The 27,494-nt window shown below is 43.7% G+C and overlaps 1 long non-coding RNA gene across 1 annotated transcript; it reads left to right on the forward strand.

The window, feature by feature from the left end:
• Positions 1 to 392: 392 nt before the first annotated feature.
• Positions 393 to 27,494, forward strand: LOC144894049 (uncharacterized). The gene is made up of 2 exons (XR_013624748.1): positions 393 to 744; positions 26,754 to 27,494. It is a non-coding gene; the product is annotated as an uncharacterized LOC144894049 (long non-coding RNA).

Raw genomic sequence — 27,494 nt, forward strand, 5'->3', positions numbered from 1 at the left:
TGAAGCATTCATGGTATCTTATCGAAGAGTCAATAGACAGCAATTATTTTCCACAAGCAGTGATGATGTGGCAGAGGGATATTATCTTTCCTCCAAACAAGTTGTGCAATAGAAAACAGCAATAAAAAACTGAGATTTCAAGCTAAGTATTTCTGGTGGCGTGCCTCAAGACAATAAAGTTTCCAAGGGTTCTCAGTAACATATTGGGGGCATTTCACAGTCAAGGTAAAGGTGCCTTATTTTATTTTATTTTAAATTTGAGCTTAAGAGTTATTCGAAGGAGGTTTCGATAATCAGTGAAGAAAGCCTTCATATAATATACACTGGTGGCCGATTCAAAATTGCAACTGATGAGCAAAATGTTCCTTTAAAAGGGGACAGCCGACGATTGAGGGTTTCAAAAGTCACTTCCGAGGCGACGCAATCGCACAGTGTGCTCATGGGTGAAGCCATGACCCGAACTGGACAAAGTCCTGTTGGGCTTTCAAAGTGCAGGCTGACACTTTCTCTGAGCAAAGACCAAACTCCAGTTTGGGTTCAATGCGGTGTTTAAAAGGACCGGAGGCGCGCCACGCTCGCGCACTCGCTCCAGAGGCTCCTGGGTTTGCCATCCCGAGGCTCCTGGGAAATCTACAATTTCGTTCGACTACGACGACTCCGACAGGTGGATTTACAGATGCCATGGCCGAATGTTCCGTCGGGCACCGGGTGGATGAGCGGTAGACGAGGCGCGACCGAGAAGAGGTAACTTTTCTTTTATTAGTGCCATCATGCACAAATGTATCCCTGACCCAAGTGAAGATAAGAAAGAGAGAGAGAGAGAGAGAGAAAAAAGAACCCAAGGATTCGTGCACTGGTAAGCAAGATTGGTGCTGTAAAACAAGTCATATTAAGTTGGCAGATAAACAGGCAGCTAATATGATAGGGCTATAATTGCAGGATATAAAACATGTGTCTTCATCGCAGGTTCCAGGCTCTGCCAAGGCAATAAAAGAGGACTCGACATCGGTAGCGTTGCCCGGAGGTGGGGAAAATAGCGTTGTGTGGGTAGTGGCGGCAAATGTAGTGCGTCCGCTCCGATACATCTGTAGCAGACACTAGTTTCGGACAAATAAAGCTTTCATGTCTTTGGGATTTTACGTGTATTTACAATGTCCCCTTGATGACGATGGAATGTGAGGTTATTTGATTTTATGGCTTCAGTACTTATTTATTTATTTTTGGTCTTTTAAAGACCGTTTCCAATTCACAACTCCATCAATTTTTTGTAAGAAGGATTAAATTCGCAATATCTTTTCAATAGACCGCTTTTCCAACAACTACCAGGAATGCGACATTGGAAAAAAAAGAAGTACTAATTGGGCTGTAAGTCCAAGTACATACGATTGTAATAAATGTAATAAATAAATAAATAAAATAAAGTGTAATGGCAGGATATTTGTTGACAATATTGCCTATAGGTATGCATGCTCACCTTTGAGCCGTACATCCTGGGTCCGAATCCCAACCCGGCTATAAACTGCCGTCCTGGTGTTTAGCAGGAAGAGCGAGGCATGGAGGCGTGTGCCAACCGGCAGATGGACGTTAAGCTGGGGAATCCGTCTGCCAGCAGCAGCCTTCGGTAGGCATTAAAAATCCACAGTGTCTTTCACAAATAGTTCCACTACCCAATCGAGTATAAAACGATCACATAAAGGGGTCGACCCACACGAACGTGACCGTACAGTTGCTGCGGTTGAGATTGGAGCGAATTGAGATCGTGGCAGCATTAGCTGGTAGGCCCCGCAATGCATGATCTCGATACACAGACCATTATGGTGGCAAGGACATTGTGAACGTGCAAAAAGGGATTTGCGACGATTCTAAATCCATGATTTTAGGTAATGTTTCCTGAGAAACTCCACGGAGGCCTGAGTCAAACATCGCTTTTCTCAAAAGTGGTAGAGGCTCTGGCTGTAGATGTGGGTCAGGTGGACCAATGGGATGGTCACCGATGAGTCAAGATTCAAATGTGACCTCAGAGATGGCAGGATAGCGGTGTTTTGAGCGTCCTCGAGAGAGTGGCACTCTACTGACAACACGGGTGGCTCGTGATCGGCATGGTGGTGGTAAATCACTGACCGCATGGACAGGCATCATGGAGCATGCTAGAAATGATCTACTCGTCGTCCAGAAATGTTTAACAGCTCCCTTCTGTTAAAATAAACCTCCACAGCTGATTGTACCGCCATTTCCACAACGTCAGGCACCACGCACGTCCCCTTCATCTCAATATCGTGAGGATTTCATGAACGCATTGGGAGAGCATTCCATAAAGGAAAAAAGAACTCTGGATGATGAATGGCACTGGATCTCCAAAGAGGCGACGGATCAAGCAATATTGTCCCGAACATGCGGAAGTGCTGACTGGCTTTACCAACAAGAACCAGACTCATCACTCCAGTGACTAATGTTGCTATTTCATCCCCTATGTGCTTTGGGGTGCTGTCTGTAAAGCACCAGATCCGTCAGTTATAGATTCGGGTTGGATTCGATTCAACGCCACATGGGTCAAAGGTAAATAAGTTACTTCCGCATCTTCCGGCCATACATGGGGGTTCCATCGCATCTCGTGAGTGGTCAAAAAAGAAATCCCACTTGTGGTTGAATTGTGGTGACAGGAATACCATTCACATTGAAACCGCAGTCAGTTCAGGGCAGTGGGTTACTGATTCAAAAAATTGTGATAAGGTTATGATTGCTTATTGGTTTACGATTAACCCTGCCGCAGCCAGACAAATAAATCAAATAAACATTTGGTGACTTGCGTGACTCGACACGAGGATTCAATCAAGTCTGATGGCAATGTGTTTTCTTCCCAACAAAGTACTCCTTCCATAAAAGGATCACGTTGGGACGTTTGATGGTTCCAATCGGATCACAAACCTCGTTATGCTGAGACGTCAGGTTGTACTGGGTTGATGTGCCGATGTGTCCAAATCCACTTCATGTAACATCTTATCTTCAACAAATCCACTTCATAACATCAACCCACTACTTTCTCAACAATCCTCTCCAAGAAGTTCTGCTACTCAAGGTTTTGGGTCTCACTATCTGCCATGATCTTTGCTGGGAAAACCACATTTCCAAGCTGGCCTCCAAAGCCAGTCGCCGACTGGGCATCCTCCGTCGTGCGAAGTCCTTCCTCGGCACACCTGAGCTCCTCAGCACATACAAGGCTTTCATCCGCAGCTCAATGGAATACTGCTCTCCACTCTGGGCCGGTGCTCCTGCCTCACACCTAGCTCGGCTTCACGCTGTTGAAACCAAAGCGTTCAGAATCATTGGAATCTCCCGCGATGAAGCTAACTCCAAGGGCCTCTCACTCACTCACCGCAGGCAGGTTGGTGGTCTTTCCGTCTTCTTCCGACTCCTCTCCGGCCTTGCTCCCCCAGCTCTCTCTCTGGGCTCTGTCCCCCAAATATTCCTACAGGTCGCACAAGATCTGCCTGCAACCCTCTTATGGTTAAACTGCCAAAATGAAGACTCTCTGCTCACCTTCACTCCTTCATTCCTCTTTTCTCCCGCCTCTGGAACAAACTCCCTCACTCCCTTCAATCCCACTCCCCCCTCCAGGTCTTTAAAATAGCTGTTCACCACCATCTCTTATCTTCCCCCATCCAAAACCCTGATCTTTTCTACCCCCGTTAATCAACCCCAGATCCACCTTTTTCAAATTCTATTTTTCTTTCCTGGAAGTCCTCGTCGTGTCCATCTTGTTATCCCGTGAACCACGCCCCTGTTCTCAACTGTCGTTGTGCTTCCCTCTCCCACCCCTCTTGTCTCTCGCTCCCTTTATTACATGTTCTATGTGTTAGCTCCTATATGAGCCTCGACTTAGTATACAAAAAAAATTGTGTACAAGCTCCTCCATGAGCCTTCTAATCGAAATCTGGTACTCTACCTGAAGGCAGATTCATCGCCGCCGTGGCAACCTAACGGCAAGGATTACACTAGGTGGTTTGCCGTTGCTTTCCCATTGGTAGGGGTTTGTCTCTTGTATAGTCATGGCAGGAATTTGTCATTTGTTCAGTGTGCTGGCGATGGGACGCCCAGTTTAACGTCCATTTGATGGCAAAGATGCCTCGTTTTGCCTGGGAAATGAAGTTTGCTCGAAGCACACCTGCCTTGCACGTCTGGCATCCAAGCTTGTAGTTCATTGACACCTCGACTGTGTTCCAGGTGTTATTTTTTCATTCAACTGACGACGATTCCGATTATTCTGAACTCAACGTAACGGAAAATATTTTCACCCAGTCTGTCATTGCTGCACTCCTAACCAGCCTTATCATTGGTGGGACCAGTGGCCTGGCTTGCACTGACCCAGGAGATAATGATGTTGGGAAAACGTACCCAAAAAGGCATCTTATTAATCTTTAACAAAAGCCAACACACTCGGCACACTCATCCGCTAGACTTCAGTACTTCTGCCATTCAAATGAACGTAATCTTACAAACGAAACGCTCCGCACACCCGTTACTTTCCCCCCCCCCCCAATCCTTGCAGTTAATTATAAATCATTCTGGTAATGTCATGAGACGAGGTTATATTTTGTGATCTCTGTCTCTTTAAAATTCTCCTAGTCAAGCTAATGATTTACGGCACAAGGATTTATTCCCTTATACAAACCCGATGGCAGGCCCCAACCGCACAAAGGAATGGCAAAATTTGATTGGTGCGAGTTTTCATGACTGCATACCACAGGCAAAGACGAACCAATGCGATTCTGAGACACAATACGTGGAGTAATTTGAATTTTTTTTTTTGGGGATACAAGATCGAGGCTCGTGTAAGAGCTAACATTAATCACAAAAAAAAAAAACCGGACACATAAGACGAAATATAGGGAGCGGGAGACAAGATGGGGAGAGAGGGGGAAGCACACAAGTACAACATTTGAGAGCAGGGACATCGGGAGATCTGTGGGAGGGAGAGGGCTTGGGGGGAGGTGGCGTGGGAAGGGGGGAGGGCACAGGGGGTGGGGAGAGGTAAAAAAAAAACACATTGAGACTGCTAGGACTTCCAGGAAATAGGTCGGTATTTCAGAAAACTGAATCTGGGGTGAATTAACGGGGGTAGAAAAGATCAAGGGTTTTGGATGGGGGAAGATAAGAGATGGTGGTGAACAGCTGTTTTAAAGACCTGGAGGGGTGAGTGGGATTGAAGAGAGTGGGGGAGTTTGTTCCAGAGGTGGGAGGAAAGAGGAATGAAAGAGTGAAGGTGAGCGGAGAGTCTTGATTTTTACCGTTTTGGCAGACTTGATGACGAAGAACCTTCGAAAGTGAGACACCGTTTGTGGGTTAAGGGGAAACATTCTCGTGAACATGAAAATCACGCAAGATGTTTCTACACGTAGGATGGGGAAAGGGAGGAAGGTATGGAGAAAGGCAGGTGTTGAGGATCAAGGACAGACAGGGAATCCCTCATGAAACTGTTTGAAACATCAGCGCAATTAATGGAGAGAGCATCTTTAGGAGACGCAATTGTCAGGAGCTAAGGCTCATGAAATGACAAGGTTTTTCATCACGAGGGGTGTGCGTGGCCTGTGCAAACAAGTTAACGTTGCATTGAATAGTATGGCATCATAAACCTCGACCTTCCGAAACACCGTTTCATATTGTAGGTTATTTTTGTGACTATTTGTCAAAGGAAAGTACAACTAGCTGAACATTTTCTCCAATGACCTGATCTGAGACCGTCAGTTCGGATTCAGACCAGGTCACTCTACCCTGGACATGCTGCTTCTGCTCTCAAATGATGGATCGGGGCCCACAATGTCAGATAGATCATGGCCGTCTCTCTTAACATATCTCGTGCTTTCAATACATTGTGGCACCTCGTCTTACCCTCCAAGCTCTATACCCATGGGATCCAAGGCCAACTTCACACATGGCTTATTGACTTCCTCCACTGTCATAGTCAGCGTGTAGCTCTCAACGGCATTCTCTCATTTCCTCTCCCTATTGAGGCCAGAGTGCCCTAAGGAGATGTATTTGGCACTGGCGAGTTCCCATCTTCATCAACCATATTTCTGGTTCCTTTGAAAATCCTCTTTATCTATTTGCTGATGACTCAACCCTCTGTCTTGCATCCCTCATCCTTCAGATTGGCATGCAGTAAGCAGCCTCTTCCCTTTATGCAGACCATGATAGAATCACGAGCTGGTCAAACACTTGGAGTAGGTCTTTTCAATCCTGACAAATCTCACACATTCACCCTGGCTCTCGGAGAGGACCATATGGTGAACCCTCTCATATACTTCCTTCAGAAACCTCTCAAATGTGTAAAGCCCCTCAATGTTTTGGGCTTCCCCATCAGCCATGGTCTTTCTTGGTCAGACCATATATGCAAGTTGGCCTCCAAATCCAGCCGCTGACTGAGCCTATCGTGTAAAGTCCTTCCTTGGTACACAGAAACTCTTATCCACCTACAAGGCCTTCATTCTCAGCTTGATGGAGTACTGTTCTCTCCTTAGCATTGACGCCCCTGCCTCACACCTTGCTCTTTTGATGCTGTGGAAACCAAGGCCTCAAAACTCATTGGAATCTTCCTTGATAAAGCTGAGTCTCTGTGTCTGTTATTCTCGCATTGCAGACAGGTCGGTGACCTCTCTGTCTTCCTACACCTCCTTTCAGGTAGTGCACTCTGCCCTTACCATGCTCTGCCCTCCACTCCACTCCCGGGGCACACACATCCCGAATGTTTCTGTGGGACACGTACAGTCTGCCAGTAACACAAGTCTGGTTTAATTTCCGAAATACTGACTCATTGCCCACATCCACTCATTTGTTCCCCTTTTCTTTAACCTCTGGAACCAGCTTCCTCAGTTATTACTCCTCACGTCTGATCTCCCCAGTTTCTCTCCAGGTCTGAAATTACTTTGGATTGTTCAACATCACCAATGGCTTCAATGTTGATTCAATTAACATTTTCCAGAAGTTTATAGTGAGACAGATTTCTATGAAACTAGCAGGTTTCACTTTGTCTTACCCTCTGAAGTACCCAGAGAGGACCATCCGTGACTTTTTACCCGGTGATATTCTAAACGCGTTGGCATTTTGAAGAAATCAATTTGTTTTTGTTCTATTTATTTGTGGGTGCACATAACACTTCTCCACCCCCACGCCCACTAAGGAAAATGTATATTTAATATTATATCACACACACACACACACACACACACACACACACACACACACACACACACACACACACACACACACACACACACACACACACACACACACACACACACACACCGGGGATAATTTGATATTACCTTTCACATAGCTACAAAGGTGCAGGCACCATAGAGCAATTTTAAAAAATCCCCCAAAAATCGAACTTTTATTTTCAAAAAAAAAAAAAAAAAAGTTTTGCTTTAAACACTCCCCGGCACTCACTGATGAATCTCTGAAATTTTGACGAATATCCGTTCAGCCATCTCTGAGAAAAATGGCGACAGACAAACAGATAAACAGCTCTCATAGTGTTGATGCACAAAATCCATTGTTACAGGATCCATTGTTACAAGATCCATTGTGATGAAGTGCCTGCCAAGGATTTATATATTGTGGATTGATTCAACGTTATTAGCGGTGTCAAGTGCAAAGTCATAATTAGGTTGGTCATAATTAGTCATAATATCGGGCATATAAATCACGTGTCACATATGATTATTACAGCATGATCACCCCTCCCCACCACAACCCCATCTCCACTGCCTCTTCTCTCACCCCACTTCCAAAGAAATATTGCAATGTCCTATCTTTGGGCAGATTTCTCCTTCACGTTCAACAATCCTCTCAGTCGTTAATGTTCGTGCAAACAAACCACACCCGACACACTCCATGGCCGTTGGAATGCAGCACAATAATTATCCACCACCTCGGTCACAACCATATTACTTTTGTCGCTGTTTTTGGTGTCCAGCAAATACTGAGAATTTGGATGGGGGTTTCAGCACGTCTTTGCTCAGTTGCACAACTATTTGGGATGCCTCTTTGCGGTGGTTGTACCCCCAAACACAAGGCAGGGGCCAAATCTTCCCCATTCTCCCTTCTGCTTGGATTCGTCAGGACAGCAAGTCACGGTCAGAACGCCGATCGGTCCCAACGGAGCGGCCCTTTCCTTCTTTTCTCTGTCCCTGGCTCTGTCTCTGTCTCTCTCTCTGTCTCTCTCTCTGTCTCTCTCGCCCCCTGTTGGCCGTTCATGTGTTGGGCGTGGCAAGATGGCGGCTGTGCATGTGTGGTGAGGTGCGAGCTGCTCCGACTTTCGATCTTTCTACTCCATTCCCATTTTTTTTGGTCGTTGTTTTCACCTTTTCCTTTCCATTTTTGTTTATTTTCACATTGTGTATTCACTGTCTCCCCCCACCACCCCATTTTCATCAAACCCGGTACCACAACTCTCGTCCTCCCTTCCCTTTTTCCTTTCCTCCACTTCCCGGTTCCATGCCCGTTCCCCCCGACCGTTCCCCCACCCCCCACTCGTTCCTTCCCCTCCCCCACTCGTTCCTTCCCCTCCCCCACTCGTCCCTCCCCCTCCCCCCACTCGTCCCCTCCTCACCCCACTCGTTCCCCTCTCTCCACACTCGTTCCCCCTCCCCCCACTCGTTCCCCCCTCCCCCACTCGTTCCCCCCTCCCCCCACTCGTTCCGCCTCCCCCCACTCGTAACCCTCGTTCCCACCCTCCTCGCACTCGTTCCTACACCTCCCCCCACTCGTTCCCACCCTCCCCCCACCACCCCATTTTCATCAAACCCGGTACCACAACTCTCGTCCTCCCTTCCCTTTTTCCTTTCCTCCACTTCCCAGTTCCACGCCCGTTCCCCCCGACCGTTCCCCCACCCCCCACTCGTCCCTCCCCCTCCCCCCACTCGTCCCCCCTCACCCCACTCGTTCCCCCCTCCCCACACTCGTTCCCCCCTCCCCCCACTCGTTTTCCCACCCTCCCCCCACTCGTTCCCACCCTCCCCCCACTCGTTCCCACCCTCCCCCCACTCGTTCCCACCCTCCCCCCACTCGTTCCCCCCTCCCCCCACTCGTTCCCACCCTCCCCCCACTCGTTCCCACCCTCCCCCCACTCGTTCCCACCCTCCCCCCACTCGTTCCCACCCTCCTCCCACTCGTTCCCACCCTCCCCCCACTCGTTCCCACCCTCCCCCCACTCGTTCCCACCCTCCCCCCACTCGTTCCCACCCTCCCCCCACTCGTTCCCACCCTCCCCCCACTCGTTCCCACCCGCCCCCCACTCGTTCCCACCCGCCCCCCACTCGTTCCCACCCGCCCCCCACTCGTTCCCACCCTCCCCCCACTCGTTCCCACCCTCCCCCCACTCGTTCCCCTCCTCCCCCCACTCGTTCCCCTCCTCCCCCCACTCGTTCCCCTCCTCACCCCACTCGTTCCCCTCCTCACCCTCCTCCGCCTCCACTGCATTCCTCGCTTGTGTTGCTATCTCTTTTTTTTCCTTTTTTTTCCACTTTCGTTTCTTCCCCTGAGATGCAGAGAGAGAGAGCCCACGCCTTTCGGTGAGATCGAGGGGTGAATCCATCGGCACTCTGAGGGGTTGTCGTGATTTCTCGCCCTTTTCCTCATTGAGAGGTGTGTTTCCTCGCGATCATTTCGCTCGTGCTGGTGTATCCGAGTAGCACTTTTCCCTTTCTTTCCCCAACTTGTACAGAAAGGCGAAAGCTGTCCACCCTCCCCAAATCCATCTCGGCTTCGGCCGAGGGTTTTCCGATCGTCGTAATGTCGGCACGTTCCCGCGACGCGGCCTTTGAGTCAAAGTTTGAGGGTCTGACGCCGAAACATGGCGTGGTTTGCGTTCCCCCCACAGAACTCAAATAGACGTAGAAGACCTATGCAGGCCGCTGTGTGGCCCCTCCGCCGCAACGCGGCAGCCATTTTAGTTAGCGCAAGACACCTCCGCTTTCTGCGTACAGATAGGCCTATTGTTAACATGAGCAGTGTGAATGTTCAACAAATATCAGCAATATGCCTTCTTGTGCTGCAATAAACTGTACAAATCGACTTGTGAAAGGTTCTGGGAAAACATTCCACAGGTAAGTAATTTATTTTTCTTAATTATGAAGAGTTTACTCGCCAAACTCTAGTTAAACTTTCACGTTATGCACAGATGTAGTTTTTCGTTTATGTAGTCCCATCTGTTAGTTTGTGTGTGTTTTCCACACACAAAACGTTATTTCACGTTATTTATTTATTTTTGATTTTATTTCACGTTATTTCACACACAAAACGTTATTCGTTATTTATTCCACACAGATATTCCACACAGATATTTATTATTTTCCACACAGATATTCCACAGATATTCCACAGATTTTCCACAGATATTCCACAGATATTTTTGTGAATGTGAAAATTTTTGGAATTTTGTGAAAATGTGATTTTTTTGTGAATTTTGGAATTTGTGAATATCTGTGATATTCTGTGATATCACATCAGATATCATATCAGATATGTATCTGATACATATCTGATATACATATACATATCTGATACATATATGTATCATATCAGATATCACATCAGATATCATATCTGATATCATATCATATCAGATATGTATATCATGTATATGATATATCATATCATATACATGTGTATATCATATCATATCATATCAGATATGTATATTGTATATACATATACATATATATGTATGTATATGATATGTATATGTATGTATATGTATGTATATGATATGTATGTGATATGTATATGTATGTGATATGTATGTATATGATATGTATATGATATCATATATGTATATATCATATATGTATATATATCATATATACATGTATATATATATATATCATATCATATATGATATATATATATGTATATATGTATATATATATATATGTATATATGTATATATATATGTATATATGTATATATATATATGTATATATATATATATATATATATATGTATATATATATATATATATATATATATATATATATATGTATATATATATATATATGTATATATATATATATGTATATATATATGTATATATATATATATGTATATATGTATATATATATGTATATATGTATATATATATATGTATATATATATATATATATATGTATATATATATATATATATATATATATGTATATATGTATATATACATATGTATATATGTATATATGTATATATACATATGTATATATGTATATATATATGTATATATATATATATGTATATATATATATGTATATATGTATATATATATATATGTATATATGTATATATATATATATGTATATATGTATATATATGTATATATACATATATATATATGATATATATATATATCATATCATATCATATATCATATCATATATATATATCATATATCATATATCATATATATATATATCATATATGTATATCATATATGTATATGATATGTGATATGTATATGTATGTGATATGTATGTATATGATATATATGATATGTATATGATATGTATATCATATCATATCAGATATGTATATCAGATATCATATCATATCATATATCATATCATATCAGATATGTATATCAGATATCATATATGTATATCAGATACATATCTGATATACATATACATATCTGATACATATATGTATCATATCAGATATCACATCAGATATCATATCTGATATCATATCATATCAGATATCACAAATATCTGTGATATCACAGAAACAGAATATCTGTGAACAGATCACAAAATTTTGTGAAAAACAGATATCCACAGAGATTTTCCACAGATATTCCACAGATATTCCACAGAATTCCACAGATTCCACACAGATATTCCACAGATATTCCACACAGATATTTATTCCACACACGTTATTCCACACACAAAACGTTATTTCACGTTATTTATTTATTTTTGATTTTATTTCACGTTATTTCCACACACAAAACGTTATTTCACGTTATTTGATACACAAAATTTATTTATTTTCCACACACAAAACGTTATTTCACGTTATTTCACACAAATACAAAATTTCAAAACGTTATTTCACGTTATTTGGACACCGTCCAATATAAAAATTCACGTCCACTCATCCACTTCCACTAGGCCTAGCTAGCGCACACGTTCGCCTATTCAGTTCTTGCGCTAACTAAAATGGCGGCGTGAGCGCGCGAGCGGGGCCACCGCTGTGTGTGTGTCGTGAACGGGCATAGTTCTTCTACGTCTATTTGAGTTCTGTGGTTCCCCCTAACGAGGTCACCGTGGAAGACATCGTCATTGGCATTGCGGTGAGTAAAATAATCGGGCTCGAGAAAATCCGTGCAGCTTCACGGTTGAACAAACGACTGGTAATATTCATAGCTGAAGAGCAGCTTGTACATGAAATTGTGGCGACCGGTTTGTCTACCGAGAATGGACATTTTGTCCTGGTCTCCCCACTGGACACCCCAGCCGTCAAAGTCTTGATATAAAATTGTCCCCCATTCCTGAAAAACGATTTAATTTTAAGAGCTTTCTTGGTATCGTACAGTGGTGACGGAGATCACGATGTTATCGTGGTCGCAATGAGCAGGCTAAACACATCATGTCCTTTCGGCGGCAGGCATACATTGTGTTTCCTGCATCCAATGTGGACAAGGTGCTCAACGCGGTATTTACGTTTCGTGTGGATAATCACGAGTACCAGGTACATGCGTCCACGGAAACGTTAAAATGTTTCGGCTGTGGGAACTTTGGGCATCTAAAACGGTTTTGTCCACAAATTGCCCCCGCAGTGTCCGAGCAGACAACACCCCCTGATACAGTGACAGAAAACGTACCATCGACATCGAAAACCTCCGAAAATGATAACGTTTGGGATGGTTTTACACTCGTCTCCTCTTTGAGAAAGAGGAAAACACCTTGGAATGTCCCTCCACCCCGTAAGGAAAAGAAGGTGGTGTTAGACTCCGATGCATTGGACTCAGTACCATCTGATAAAATATCAATGAGTAATCGATATGAAGTATTGCTAAATGTGAATGCAGATCCTCTGCCTGCTGCCAATATGGTCCCTCAGCCTAATGTGGAGGAGTTACATGCGCTGCCTCCAGATGAGGATGGAGTGCAAACTACGTTAAATCCTTGTGCGGATTATGACAAGTCGGGTCGAGACTCGACTGGGGGACAAAAAGAGCAAATTGCGACCCCTCAGTGTTCCAACGTACCTGATGGCGATCTTTCAAATCGAATAGTCATTGTACCGGACAATTTAGAAAATGTACCTGAGCCCAATGATTGTCCCGAGGAGGAACCTCAAATTGTGCAACAGGTTGCAGAATCGCCCCTCCCCCCCCCCCCCCACATTACCTGGGGTTCTGATGGAACATCTCCCTCAACCTGTTCCAACAGAAACAGGGCAGGATGACACCTGCACACCACAGAGTATTCTGGTGTCTCAAGAGCCAGGGGTCCCAGATAGTGTTTCTGACATGTCTGAGGAGGAATCCTATGACATTGAGGAATTCCCCACATACAGTGATTCCAACGTCTTACCATCGCAAATACTCAAGTTTCTGAACCAGACTTTTAGAAAAAGGTATATTGAAATAAAAGATCATTTTTCTGATCTACATGGGCTTATTGGAACGGCAAGGTGTATTATTCGCCGACCCAGTGACCACAATTTAATGGAACCCCAATGCAGTAGGCTTAAGAAACACATTGTTAAGGCAAAAAAACGAACTAAAAGGATGATACGCATATTTCCCTTTCCTTACCTCTTTTACATCTCGATGACTGTTTTTGGTAGCCTCAATATAAATGGTGGTGCGAGCCAGTCTAGGATGCTCCAAGTGGTCAACCTTATAAGGCAACGGAAAGTAGATGTGGTTTTCTTACAAGAAACTCCATCGTCTCATGCTATCTGGAATCGAATGATGAAAAAGACCGGCTACTTTAGCGATTCAACCTCTCGTACAGCAGGAGTTTCTTTTCTAATTAATCCCCATTTTTGCCTGCTCCAACTCTCATTTCAGGAAATATTCCCAGGTCACTTAGCTTCACTGGATTTTGTTGATGGAGACATTAATTTTACTTCAATAAATGTCTAATGCCCTTTCAAAGGGCACAGACCGACGAACCTTCTATGACAGGTTATGACTCCACATGATGCAGTTAGACTTGCAGAAGTGCATTATAATAGGCGGTGATTTTAATTGCACCCTGCAACCTGAGTGCGATCGGAATGGCACAGAACCTCACCCTGGACCAGCCAGACTGTTATCTAAAATAATAAGAGATTTTGGTTTTCAAGATATCTGGCGGATACAAAGTCCAGGCACCCATCAATTTACCTGATGTAAGGTTGCCAATAATCAAGTGGCTCTTGCCAGACTTGATAGATTTTATATAAGTATGCCATTTTCCAACCTCTCCCCCACCACTGAAATTTCCCCGTCTGGTTTCTCCGACCATCACCTCATTACCATGAGTTACCGTGTAGGGTTATCTCCAAATTGCCACTCTTTTTGGAAACTAAACATTTCCATATTAGATAACCCCTCCTTTAGGAATGCCTTTGAGAGGGTGTGGTCAAATCTGAGAGGCTCCAAATCCAGTTTTAAGGACCAGCGATTGTGGTGGGACAACGCAAAGGTCCAAATTAGAAGTTTCTGTCAGCAGTTTTGTTTTCTAAACACACAGGTAGAATGCAGAATGAAAGTGGAGCTGGAGAAGGAGATTCTCCAGATTCAAACAAATTAAAAAACCCATCCTACCCCCCAAAAGAAACTAAGACTATGTGAGAAGAACTTTCTTCTTAATAATATAATTTCTAATCAAACCCAAGGAGCGCTAAAGAGACTACGCTTTCAGCATCTTTACCTCCTGGATTCTCTGACCCGGTTTTTCTTTGATTTTGAAACAAAATTTCCTCATTCCAAAATTACTGCTTTGAAACGTCCTGATAATTCACTCACGACCAACCCTGTAGAAATTAATAAGGATGCAAGACTCTTCTTCTCTACACTTTACTAGGCAACAGATGTCGATGCAGAACTTGTTCCGAACTTGTTTGATGGTGTCGCTACACTAACTCCAAAGCAAAGAACGGATTTGGAGTCACCGCTCACGCTTGAGGAACTTTCTGTTGCCCTTAAAAGCCTGGACAGAGGGAAATCACCTGGCCTGGATGGTCTGCCAGTGGAGTTCTTTGAGAAATTTTGGGACTTGATTGAACCTGATTTGCTTCTGGTTTTCCTGGAGAGCTTGAAGAAGGGTGAACTTCCACTGAGCTGCAGGAGAGCCGTCCTTACTTTGCTTCCTAAAAATGAAATTGATTGCTCATATCATAGTGGAGGCCAGTGTCCTTATTGTGTACGGACAATACAATTTTCTCAAAGGCTTTGGCCATGCATCTCTCACCCCTACTAGGAGACATTATACACATGGACCAGACTTATTGTGTTCCTGGTCGCAATATTCAGGATAATATCTCTGTTGTCCGAGATGTCATTGAAATCTGTGAGATTAATTATGAAAGTTGTGGCTTCCTCGACCAGGAGAAAGCTTTTGACTGTTTCTCATACATATCTTTTTGAAGTGCTAAAATGTTTTGGTTTTGGACCTCTCTTTCTATCCCATATACAATTATGTTGATCAAACATATCGGTTATCTCAAAGATAAACAATGAACTTGTAGCCCCCTTTTGTGTTGGGAGAGGGGTAAGGCAGGGCTGCCATCTGTCAGGAATTTTGTACGCTTTATCTCTTGAGCCCCTCTTAAATACCTTTCGGAAGTCCTTGTCTGGTGTTACTTTTGGAACCCACCCCATAAAAGGCATTGCTTATGCAGATGACATCTGTGTCTGCATCAGACATTCAGAAGACGTTGATTTGATGATGAGTGCATTGGATCTCTTCAGCAGGGCATTATCGGCCAAGAGAAATTGGACAAAAACAGAAGCACTGTGGCTTCAACCCTCTACCTACCCCCCTATTTCCTCTCCCTCCTCCTCTCCCTGCCAATCTTTCATGCAGAAGAGATGGGATTAAGTTCCTAGGGGTGTTCCTTGGCCCTGGGAATTTTGTGAGGCATAACTGGGAAGGCTTGTTGGCACACATTGAAGTACTGTTATGGAAATGGAAGAACTTGCTCTGCTAACTGTCCTACCGAGCGAGGTAGGGTACTAGTCATCAACAGTCTGGACCCCACTAAGTTATGGGAGAAGGTTCTTTCCCTGCAGCCGCCCAAAACTCTGGTGGAGGACATACAAAAATGCTTCACCCATTTCTTCTGGTCCGCAAAGCATTGGCTGAGACCAGAGATTCTAAACTTACCAACTGCAGAGGGTGGCCAAGGGCTGGTCAATGTCAAGTGCCGCACCATGGCTTTCTGCCTACGAACAACATGGCGCTTCTTGTTTGAACCATGTTTGGACTGGAGACAGCTTACCAGCTGCATCTTACGTCAAGCGGGGAAGTTGGACCTTGCACAGGAGCTGTTCCTAATCGACTCGGCCAAGATGGACCTATCGATGCTACCTGCCTTTCACCAAAGCCTACTGAAGGTGTGGCAAGCCTTTACCTGTCTCCGTGACCCCTCGACTTATGTTCGATCCATGGTCTTCAACGAACCATTATTTCACAACTCTTTATTTGGTGAGTGGGTGAATGAAAGCACCTTCATTCAAAAGTTTATAAATGCCTCAGTAACAAAAGTGTGTCACTTGAGAAACGCCACCAATGACAGGTGGATCAGTGCTACCGCTCTGGCTTCGACGGTTGGCATTAGATCGTGTCGCAGAGTTGACAGCTTTTTGAAAATGGTGCTTCGCATCTACTGTGCCTCAAATGGCAGGGCAAGCAACCATCCCATACCCACCTCTGAATCTTCTCCACCCTTCCCCAATCTTTGTCTATCTGGTTCTCTCAGTTTGGAACCGATTAGTTTTGGCCGCTCTCTATCCCTTTCTGGGAGCAATCGAAAGACCCTGTATGTGCAAGGCTTAAAAATCCTTTTTCCTTTGTTGTCCTCCCCTGTATCCTGTAGATGGCCTGCAGTCCTGCTGAATACCCCTCCCCTTTACCCTATTTGGGGGGATTGGTACTATAAACAGCCTGTGCCGAAATGTGTTGGGGGATCTTCAATGGAGAAATGCTCATTGGATCCTACCCACAAATTCCCTAATTCACCGCTTCTCGCAAGCGATAAGTGAGCAATGTCCATTTTGTGGACAAACTGAAACCTTGCCCCATGCGTATGTGCACGGTGACCGGTGAACTCCTTTATTTGTTTTCCTTAAAATGTTACTTGCACGGTTTTCCTTTGTTTTTGATTTTCCTGCCTTTATTTTTGGCCTGAGTGGGTGGTTCAATTCCCCAACAACAATTTTAATTCATTTCTTTCTTGCGCAAGCCAAGTTGGTGATATATAAGACCAGGAAATCGAAGATACGTAATGATGCGTATAGTACAGATGTTTTGGAAATGTTTAAAGCTCTCTGTGTTTCAAGAGTTAAGCTGGAATTTTGTTGTTGTTCTGAGGTACAACTCTTTGAGACGCAGTGGTGTGTGAGAGATGCTTTTTGCAAAATAGCTGAGGGTCAGTTAGTATTCACTATGTAGTTGATTTCCTTAATACTTTCTTGTTTATTTGCTTATATTTTGTTTATTACTTTCGCCAGGGAGTAATGCATTCACTCGTGTCTGTGTGCGTGTGCGTGTGCGTGTGTGTGTGTGTGTGTGTGTGTGTGTGTGTGTGTGTGTGTGTGTGTGTGTGCGCATATGTGTGTTCATGTGTTTGTGAACAAGATATCTGGAAAAGTTCTGAACGGATTTGGATGAGTTGGTGGGATGATTGCCCTTGGGATAAGGAAGAATTGATTAGTTTTTGGTGAAGCTCAGGATATTATTCCGGATCCAGGAATTATTTTTGGGAATTTTTTTGTGAATTTTTTTTCTATTTTCCTTTAAAAACCACTTTCTCTGCAATAATTGGACCGATTGAGAGCAAATTTTCACCGTAGGAGGGACTCGGTCTGGAGAATATTTTAATGGCAATTATGACATCACAGGTCACGTGGTTCGGCCGCCATATTGGTTTGAGTGAAAAACACTAAAATCCCATTTTCTCCAAAACGCCTGAACAGATCGAGGCCAAGCTTTGCAGGCAGAATCGCATACCCATGACGAACAAAAAAGTCTGCGAGCATGACATCATGCATCACATGGTTTCAGAGTTATGACGTTTTAAAGCACAAACCTTTAAAACCTAGCTCCTCCCTCATTTGTGATCCAATCGAGGGGAAACTTCACAGATCTGTTCAGCATATCAGTCTACTAAAATGTCCTTTTGGAATTTGCGATAGGTCATGTGGTATGGCAGATATCGTTAATTAAACGAAAAAAAAAAATGGATATCTCTTGAACCACTTCATTGATCGATGTGAAACTTCATACTGTAGTAGGAGTCATGAAGAGTAACAAGTCTGCAAAATTAGAAGATGATTGGATGTACGGTCTGGAAGCTAGAAGTTGTTATTGCGTGAAGAAGAAGTCTTCTTCTGTGGACGATTAATTATTTATCACATGTACAGACTTGCAGGCATCATTTGACACAATCTCCCGGGTTAATTTGAACCTCAAATAAAATTATAATTCCAGATTTGTCAATGGCTGAGGTATATTAACAAATGAATAGAACAGATTTGGCAAAATTCTGACTTTTTTTTGAAAAAACATCGCATATTCACCCAGGGTTGTGAGAGGCTGAAGAAGAAGAAACCTTGCATGGGCTTCCCAGACCAAAAAATAATTCTGGCTCTGCGATTTTCAGGTTTATTACTCCCGCCAGGGAGTAATGCATTCGATTGTGTCCATCCGTGTGTGTGTGTGTTCGTATGTTCGTGTGTTTGTGAACAGGATATCTGGAAAAGTTCTGAACAGATTTGGATGAAAGTTGGTGGGATGATTTCCCTTGGGATAAGGAAGAATTGTTTAGTTTTTGGTGAAGCTCAGGATATTATTCCGGATCCAGGAATTTTTTTTTCTGTTTTACTGCATTAAAGCTTTTATTCTTATTCTTAAATGATGTTTTTCTCCTCTAATTCCGAGATATATAAAAATAAATTCTCTGACAGTTAGGGCCTACTTTCTTTTTAATTTATTGTTTTGGGAAGAGGGGATGTTAAACAAAACGTATTATTCCAACTTGACCTACGGCGGGAGTATGCGCTCGACTGAGTGGCGTTCTAGTTACTCCCTCCAGGGAGTGATGCATTCGCTCGTGTCAGTGTGTGTGTGTGTGTGTGTGCGCGCGTGCGCGTATGCGTGTTCGTTTGTTTGTGAACAAGATATCTGGAAAAGTTCTGAACGGATTTGGATGAAAGTTGGTGGGATGATTGCCCTTGGTATAAGGAAGAATTGATTAGTTTTTGGTGAAGATCAGGATATTATTCCGGATCCAGGAAATTTTTTGGGAATATTTGGGGGAATTTTTTTTTTCTGTTTTCCTTTAAAAACCATTTCTCTGCAATAATTAATTGGACCGATTGAGAGCAAATTTTCACGAGAGGAGGGACTCGGTCTGTAGAATATTTTAATCGTAATGATGATGTCACAGGTCACGTGGTTTGGCCGCCATATTGTTTTGAGTGAAAAACACCAAATCCAATTTTCTCCAAAACGCCTGAACAGATCGAGGCCAAACTTTCCAGGCAGAATCGCATACCCATGACGAACAAAAAAGTCAGTGAGCAGGACGTCATGCATCACATGGTTTCAGAGTTATGGCGTTTTTAAGCACAAACCGTAAAAACCTAGCTCCTCCCTCATTTGTGATCCAATCGAGGGGAAACTTCAAAGATCTGTTCAGCATATCGGTCTACGAAAATGCCCTTTTGGAATTTGCGATAGGTCACGTGGTTTGGCAGATATCGTTAATTAAACGCAAATAATAAAAACATCTATATCTCTTGAACCACTTCATTGATCGACGTGAAACTTCATACTCTCTTAGAAGTCATGAAGAGTAACAAGTGTGCAACATTTGAAGATGATTGGATGTACGGTCTGGAAGCTAGAAGTTGTTATTTCGTGAAGAAGAAGAGTCTTCTACTGTGAACGATTAATCATTTATCACATGTACAGACATGCAGGCATCGTTTGACACAATCTCCTGGGTTAATTTGAACCTCAAATAAAATTATAATTCCAGATTTGTCAATGGCTGAGGTATATTAACAAATGAATAAAACAGATTTGGCAAAATTCTGACTTTTTAAAAAAAAGATCGCATATTCATCCAGGGTTGTGAGAGGCTGAAGAAGAAGACACATCGAATGGGCTTCCCAGACCAAATAAATAATTCTGGCTCTGCGATTTTCAGGTTTATTACTCCCGTCATGGAGTAATGCATTCGATCATGTCCGTCCATGCGTGTGTGTGTTTGTATGTTCGTGTGTTCCTGTGTTTGTGAACAAGATATCTGGAAAAGTTCTGAACGGATTTGGATGAAAGTTGGTGGGATGATTTCCCTTGGGATAAGGAAGAATTGATTAGTTTTTGGTGAAGCTCAGGATATTGTTCTGGATCCAGGATTTTTTGGGGGATTTTTTTTTTCTGTTTTACTGCATTAAAGCTTTTATTCTTATTCTTAAATGATGTTTTTCTCCTCTAATTCCGAGATATATCAAAATAAATTCTCTGACAGTTAGGGCTTACTTTCTTTTTCATTCATTGTTTTGGGGAGAGGGGCTGTTAAACAAAATGTATTATTCCAACTTGACCCACGGTGGGAGAATGCGCTCTACTGAGTGGCGTTCTAGTTTATCATGTAAAGGTTTGTGCAACTGGTACTTTTGTAATAAAAGGACATAAAAGTCTCTCTCTCTCTGTCTCTGTCTCTGTTTCTCTCTCTCTCTCTCTCTCTCTCTCTCTGTCTCTGTCTCTCTCTCTGTCTCTGTCTCTCTCTCTGTCTCTGTCTCTGTCTCTGTCTCTCTCTCTCTCTTTCTCTGTCTCTCTCTCTCTCTCTCTCTCTCTCTCTCTCTCTCTCTCTCTCTCTCCCCCTCCTGGCAGTTAGTTGTTGGGCGTGGCAAGATGGCAGCCGTGCATGTGTGGTGAGGTGTGAGCTGCTCCAACCTTCGATCTTTCTACCCCCCCCCCCCCCCTTGCTCGTTGTCTTTCTTAATTTCTGTTCTTCCACTTTTCTTCTTATCCTCACGTTGTCTACTCTCTGTCTGCCCCCACCACTCCAGTTCAACAACCCACTGCTACAACTCCTCATCCGCCCCCCCCCAGCTCCCCGCCCGTTCTCCCCTCCCTCTGCCTGCTCCCCCCCACACCCCTCCCTTCCCCCCCCACACCCCTCCCCACCCCCCCCACACCCCTCCCTTCCCCCCCATTACATCCCTCGCTTGTGTTGCTGTCTCGATTCTTTCTCTTCCAGCTTTTTCTACTTTTTCCTCTGAGATACAGAGAGAGAGAGAGAGCCCACGCCTTTCGGTGAGGTCGACGGGTGAGTCGTATTCCTATCGACACTCTTAAGGAGTTGCGATGGGTTTTCACCCCTTTCCTCAATAAGAGGTGTGTTTTACCCCGTTCGTTTTCTCGGGCTGGTACATGCCGAGTGGCGTTTTCTTTGCGGTTTTTTCCCCCTTGCTTTACAGAAAACTGTACCCGACCCCTCCCCTTTTTCCCCCGACCCCTTCCTTTTCCCCCGACCCCAACTCGGCTTAGTCCGGGTAATTTGAATTAGTAAAATGTCGACACGTTCCCCGTATGCGGCTTTCAAAGCTCTCACACGGAAGCATGGCGTGGTGTGCGTTCCTCCCGATGAGGTTAGTGTGGAACACATTGTTATTGCTGTTGGGAATATCATTGGGATGGAAAAGATCCGTGCAGCGTCACGAATGAATAAACGTATCGTTGTTTTTTTAGCCGAGGAAAGCCTCGTGCATGAGGTTGTCGCGGCTGGTCTGTCCACAGACAATGGACATTTCGTCTTAGTTTCCCCACTCGATACCCCAGCTGTCAAAATACTCCCATCCAATGCCCCCCCCCCCCCCGTTTCTAAAAAATGAGTCGCTGTTAGCGGAACTATCGCGCTATGGTACAGTCGTGTCCCAGATCAGGATGCTGCCGCTGGGCTGTCGGAGTGAACAGGCGAAGCACATCATGTCTTTCCGACGCCAGGCATACATTGTACTTCCCACATCCAACGTGGATAAAGTATTAAACGTGGTAATTAAATTCCGTATCAAAGATCACGACTACCAAGTATATGCGTCAACCGAGACATTAAAATGCTTCACTTGTGGAAAGTTCGGACATTTAAAACGTTCTGTCCCCGAACTGCACCCTCTGTGATCGAGCAGACAGGCTCTCTGGACAATACTGTGCCCCCTCTACCTCTCAACACTGACGGACAAACTACCACAACTACTGTCTCAGACCCCCCACTACCTCCCAACACTGACGGGCAAACTCCCCCAACTACTGTCTCAGATGACATCGTACCAAATTTAACGACCGCTGATAATGCGAACATGAACATCTGGGATGGGTTTACACTTGTTTCCTCATTAAGGAAGAGAAAAACACCCCAGGATTCAGTTACACCTCGTAACGAAAAGGTGGTAGTTTTTCAGTCAAACATTGTGGGAATGCCCCTGTCCGACCAAACTACTACCAGCAACCGGTATGAACTGCTCATGCATGAGAATGTAGATCCCCAGCCCTTACCTGAGACTTTCCCCCACAATGCAACGGAGGGAATTTACATCCCTCAAGGGAAAAGTAAAGCTGTTCCGTGTCCTCCTTCTGTGAATGATTCCGAAGTGCATCAAGACCCAACCGTAAAAATAGGAGGAAACGTGATAGCAGAACACCTGACCGTACTTCCAGCGCCCCCAATTTCTGAGCACAATGAAAATATTCTAACCCCAGCAGTACCTGTGCTGGCGGTCTTACATAACATGCCTGAGCACATTGGTAAAACTGATGGAGAACCTCAAACTGTCAAACCGGTGACGGTTTCCCCCGCCCCCCTCCCACTACCCGAAGCTCCTTCAATTCCACTACCCCCTCCTGCTCCTATTAATATGGAGCAGGATGACACCTGCACAGCACAAGTTACCTCAGAGCCCCAAGAACCAGGAATTGAAAGTCTTCCAGACAGTGGTTCCGACATGTCCGATGAGGAATCTTACGAAATTGAGGAGTTCCCTACAACAAGTGAATCCAATGTCTTACCAGCCCAAATATTGAAATTCCTCAACCACACTTTTAGAAAGAGACACGTAGACATTAAAGATCACTTTTCTGACCTGCACGGGTTTATCGACACGGCAAGGAACATCATCCGCCGGCCTAGCGACCACCATTTCACAGAAGCCCAATGTAGCAGGCTGAAAAAGTACATTGTGAGAGCAAAAGATGAACTAAAAAAATGAGTTTTGGAAGCTTAAATATAAATGGTGGCACGAGTCAGCTGCACAAACTCCAAGTGGTGAACCTTGCACTACAGAAAACATTAGATGTACTTTTCTTACAGGAAACCCACTCTACGCCAGCATCCCATGCAGAATGGAACCGGATGATGAAAACGACCAATTTTTTTAGTGATTCCAATTCCCGAACTGTGGGAGTGGCCTTTCTTTTGAATCCCCATTTCCATCCATCAAAACTTTCCTTTAAAAACATAATCCCAGGGCACCTAGCCTCCCTAGAATTTGTTATTAATAACATAAATTTTACTTTGTTGAACGTTTATGCCCCTTCAAATAGCACGGAGCGGCAACGCTTCTACGCTAGATTAGGGCCTTATATGAGGCAAATAGACCTGCACAGGTGTATTGTAATGGCAGGTGACTTTAACTGCACTCTACAACTAAACCTAGATAGGAACGGTGCGGAACCCCATCCCGGACCAGCTAAATTATTAGCAGAGATAATAAGGGATTTTAAGCTTCAGGATCTTTGGCGGCAACAAAATCCCACGACACATCAATTTACCTGGAGCAAGATCACAAACAACCAAGTATCCCTAGCTAGGCTCGACCGGATCTATATAAATTCACCATTTTTTAATCTCTCCCCTACCACTGGAATTTTGCCTTCTGGTTTTTCAGAACACCATTTAATTACTGTGAATTACCATTCACATCTGTCCTTGAATCGCCATTCTTTCTGGAAGCTTAATGTCACCATCTTAGAAAACCCCTCCTTTAGGGCTGCTTTTGAAGACGTATGGTCTGTTCTATTAAATCAAAAACACCAGTTTACAGATCAGCGTTTGTGGTGGGACAACATAAAGGCCCAATGTAGAGGTTTTTGTAAACAATTTTGTTTTTTTAGAACACAAGAGGAACGTAGAATAAAGGCTACTTTAGAAAAGGAAATTCTGCAAATTCAAACAAATTAAAAAACTCACTCTTCTCCCCAACAAGAACTGAGACTGAAAGAAAAGAAAGCTTTCCTTAAGACAATAATTGAGAACCAAACCCAAGGGGCGTTAAAAAGATTACGGTTTCAGCAGCTCAATCTTTTGGACACGCCAACCCGATACTTCTTTGATTTTGAATCTAAGGTTCCTCACCCCCAAATTACTGCTCTAAAATGCCCTGACAATTCTGTCATCACTCACCCTGAAGGAATCAAGAGGGAAGCTAGACTCTTTTTCTCCAACCGTTACAAAACAAAAGAAGTTGACCTAAATGGTGTCTCTCACTTATTTGACGGTGTTTCCACCTTAACCCCAGAGCAAAGGCAGAGCCTGGAGAAACCACTCACACTTGAGGAACTCTCCATCGCATTAAAGAGCCTTGGCAAAGGAAAATCACCTGGCATCGACGGTCTACCGTCAGAATTTTTCGAATCTTTCTGTGACCTAATTGGCCCTGAACTGCTATCAGTCTTCCAGGAAAGCCTCGAAAAGAAGGAACTCCCGCTGAGCTGCAGAAGAGCAGTACTTACCTTGCTTCCAAAGAAAGGCGACCCTTTACTCATCTCCCAGTGGAGGCCAATATCATTACTATGTACTGATTACAAGATCTTTTCAAAGCTATTGCCTTACGTTTTTCACCCTTCCTAAAGAACATTGTAGACATGGACCAAACCTATTGTGTTCCTGGTCGTAATATCCATGACAGTATTTCTGTTATTCGCGATTTGATTGATGTTTGTGATATTCATCATGAAAGTGTTGGCTTTGTTTTCCTAGATCAGGAGAAGGCTTTTGATTACGTTTCGCATGAATACTTGTCCGAAGTCTTAAATCGATTTGGTTTTGGACCCTTTATTTTATCATGTATACATATGTGTTACTCAAATGTATCTGCCCTGCTAAACATAAATAATGAGCTTGTGCCCCCTTTTTGTATTAAAAGAGGTGTTAGGCAGGGCTGCCCACTGTCAGGTGCTTTATACACCCTTTCCCTTGAACCCCTCTTAAACACGCTTCAAAAGTCTTTGACTGGTTTCACTGTTAGAGGTTTAAACCACACTATAAAGACCATTGCCTACGCTGATGATGTATGTGTGTGTATCAAAAACTCTGATGATATTGCTAAGATGATGCATGCTTTAGCACTTTTTAACAGAGCCTCGTCCGCAAAAATCAATTGGAAAAAGACAGGCACTGAGGCTCGAATCCCTTTCCCAACCCCCATTCTCCCCACCCCCCCTCGCCCCCGCTTCTCCCCGCAAATATTGCTTGGAGAAGAGATGGGATCAAGTTTTTGGGAGTTTTTCTAGGTCCTGGAGATTTCATCAGGCATAACTGGGAAGGTTTGCCTGAACGCATTGAACTGCTTTTAATAAAATGGAAAGGCCTACTCCGCCAATTGTCTTACCGTGGCAGAGTATTAGTATTGGTCATAAACAGCCTGGTTACCTCCATTCTGTGGCACAAGGTCTTGGCTCTGCAACCACCTGCTGGGTTAATCGACGGAATACAGAAGAGCGTCACTCATTTCTTCTGGTCTGGAATGCATTGGCTACGACCGGAAAGATTGAATATGCCGATATCTGAGGGTGGTCAAGGACTTGTCAATGTAAAATGCCGAATCATGGCTTTTCATCTACGCACAATATGGTCCATTTTGCACGAGCCTGTTGTGCTTTGGAGGCAACTTGCATGCTGCATTTTGGGTCGTTTTGAGAATTTCGGTCATGCTAAGGAGCTTTTCCTAATGGACTTGACAATGTTTGATTTCTCTTCACTCCCCTCTTTCTACCGAAGTTTGTTAAATGCATGGCAAGCTCTCAAAAGCCATCGGGATCATACTACGTACGAGAGATCCATGTTCTTCAACGAGCCACTGTTTTGCAACTCACTTTTTGAAGGTTTTGGAAGCAGCAGGGCCTTCATTCAAAAGTTTGTGGCTGCATCAATAACCAAAGTGTGCCACCTTAGAGACAATGCAAATGATAAGTGGCTAAGTGTTGCTGCTATTGCCTCGGCGACTGGCGTCAGATCATCTCGCCAACTAGACAGATGTTTAAGGGTGGTGCTTCGTGCCTACGGTACCTCCCAACCTTGGTTGGTTCGTCCTGTACCTCCCTCTGAGCCGAGCCTCTCTCCTTTCCCCAACCTTCTTTTGTCGGCCTCTGAAAACTTGGAGCCAATACATTTTGGCCGTTCCTTTTCCTCTTCCAGTGGTAACCGCAAAACCTTATATCTCCAATGTTTAAAAGCTCTTTTCCCCTCCTTGTCTCCCCCAGATCCTTGCAAGTGGTCTGCAGTCCTGCCACACACTCCTCCTTTCTCCCCAAACTGGGGATGGTATTATAAAAATCCTGTGCCAAAACGTGCTGGTGATCTCCAATGGAGAATCGCACATTGGATAATACCCACAAATTCTCTCATTCACCGCTTTTCACAAGCGACAAGTGATCAGTGTCCCTTTTGTGGACAGAGAGAAACCTTGCCCCATGCATATATTCAATGCAGTCGTTTAACTCCTCTTTTTGTTTTCTTGAAAGTTCTATTTGCACGTCTTTCCATTGATTTCAATTTTCCAATGTTTATTTTAGGTCCAAGATTTAAACATCCAAGCAACAATTCTTGCAAACTTCTTCATTTCCCAAGCAAAATTGGCAATTTACAAAACCAGAAAATCAAAGATAAAGAATGACTTGTACAGTACAGATACTGGAGCAATGTTCAGAGCTTTTTGCGAAAGCCGGATAAAACTTGATTTTTACTGTTACTCGCTTTCCAGCCAACTTGAACTTTTTGAAAGAATGTGGTGTGTAAAGGATTTTTGTGAAATATCTGAGGGTCATTTGGTGCTTTCTCTCTAGTCTTTACTAAATATCCTTTTGTGTTTTTTTGGTAGCTTAACGGTTTGTTGGTTTTGATTTCCCCGATGGTAAAATTGCATGCAACTGTTTTGTTTATTTTGTTTTGACTGTAAAAAATCTTCATTTTAAACTTTTGTAATAAAAGGACATAAAAGTCAA

The sequence above is a fragment of the Myxine glutinosa genome, chromosome 10, assembly GCF_964187855.1.
Source record: "Myxine glutinosa chromosome 10, kmMyxGlut1.1, whole genome shotgun sequence".
NCBI classification, from domain to species: domain Eukaryota; kingdom Metazoa; phylum Chordata; class Myxini; order Myxiniformes; family Myxinidae; genus Myxine; species Myxine glutinosa.